We start from the raw sequence: 2,152 nt of genomic DNA, 5'->3' as shown, positions 1-2,152 counted from the left end.
CCATGTGAGTAGAGAGTGCAACACTATACCTTGCAGCCGAGGGAGAGGTTAAGTGTAAGACTATTGAGGGTAATACCTGATGGGCTAATTTTGCATCTACTCACAGTCTTTGGGTTTTTATAAAGTGACTTGACCCAAGGACCATTTGGTATAAATGTTGGGCCCATTAAGAGCCCATGGTGATGGACTCAGGGGTTCACTGTCTTCTATAGTGAATTTAGCCAGACCTTGTAACAAAGGCTAGGTTGAACCCATGTGGCTGATGTGTAAATCAATGTTTGGGTCCCACACCATTCAAGGATAACCAACTGGGTAGCAGTTAGGAGACTAAGTGAGTAGATGAACTTAATGGGCCTAAAGCCCAATTTGAACTAGCTTAATGAGATTAAGTAAAAGAGCCTGGTTCTGGGATTTAGATCAGTAGATAGGATAATGGATTATCCCTCTCTACATCTACACGACTATCAGATTCAAATCTCAATTTCAAGCCACCAATATCCAGCATTACAGACCTAGAATCAACTCCTTTTTTCAGCTCCTTTAAACTCTCTATATCATCCTAATACATTCTTGAATCCACTTCATTCAACAACTCTGAGAACTGTAAGAAACAGAAATAGTAATCTTAGTTGGGACTTGCAGCTTAGGCAGGAGGGCTTTCAGTTTCCCATTCCATCAGGCATCAATCGAAGTTGGAAGATTTTGTCAAGGGCTTCATTAGCAACCCAAGAATTTGGACTCTAACTCTACTTCTATTGCTCATGTTGTTCAGGTACCTAAAAGTTGTCTACTCTGTCTGGTGGAGACCCAAATGGCTGGAGAAGCAATTAGTTTTCTGGTTTCGTTTCCACCATGCCATCATGCCCAGTGATAGAGAAGAGCGGGAAGAGGAAAAAGAAGAGAGAGAGAGGAAGAGGGAAGCTTATATGTGACTTAAATAGGGGAAAAGAAAAGCGTGAAGAAGGGAGAGAGGAAGAGGCAAAAGAAGAGAGAGAGGAAGAGGGAATAGAGAAGAAATCGGAAGGGGGTGCTACTGCTTTGCATCTTCTGTGTCGAGTGGAAGTTGAAAGGACTGCCAATGACGGAGAAAGTAAAGATTCTGGTAGCTGAGTTTGAGTTTTTGTCTTGAGTTTTTGTCTTTTAAGGTGATATTTCTCCGAAGAGACGGTGCGAGATACGAAAGTGATGAATTCGGGCAGAAGGATGGATTGTTTATTGATAAATTTAACTTTTTGTTTTAAGTCTAAGTTAAAGGGTAAAACAAACATTTGATCCATTCCATCCATATTTAACGACATTAGTAAGAAGTACTCAATTGTTAGAAAGAGTAGAGGTAGGGTTATTCGATTTTCAAACAGTAAGGGTACATTTAGTCAATTAACTAAACCATAAGGGTAGTTAAAGAAATTTTACCCTAAAAATAATAACAATTATTAAAATTACTATAAATTATTAATAAAACTAAATTTATTAAAAATATTTATTCATATTAAATTAACAATAATTATTTTCTGTAAATCAACATTAAATGAAATACAATTATTAAAATTTTAGATATTAATAATAACTTTGAATACTTTTAGTTAATTAACAACAAATTTTGATTATTAATTAATAGTAAATAAAATTATTAAATCTTTCAGATTTTCCCGTGCATCGCATGGGTCCCCGCTAGTTAAAAAATAAATATAAAAAATGGTCATAAAACTATTGTTTATATGGAATAAATTGATTGTTCAATCCTCAACTCAACCATTTTTGGCAAAGAAGCGGCATAGGGGTGAACCAATTGTCTAAACAATTCTTGGCCAAATGGCCCGACTGTCCAATTCAACGACAGGAAGAAAACCATGGTATTGATGGCCATTTGATAACAATTGAATGATTGAACCGAATGACTTGTTCTGTTGTCTTTTTTTGTATGCAAATCCTTCAATAATGGCTGAAAAAGCATGTTGAATAATATCAATATTGGGGATGCATCTATAATATATATATATACATATATATAAACAAAATGGCCAAGAAATTTTCTCCTTTTTTGAATTTTTTATTTTTTTTATAACATGTCATTTTTGAAACAACCAATGAGATACACTTTCCCAATAACCTAAATAATCTCTTCCCATAAAATTTCTCCTAAATTACCTCC

Source organism: Nelumbo nucifera, chromosome 1 (assembly GCF_055504915.1).
Source record: "Nelumbo nucifera cultivar China Antique chromosome 1, China Antique-T2T, whole genome shotgun sequence".
Taxonomy (NCBI): Eukaryota; Viridiplantae; Streptophyta; class Magnoliopsida; order Proteales; family Nelumbonaceae; genus Nelumbo; species Nelumbo nucifera.
Note: the sequence above shows the minus strand (reverse complement) of the source record.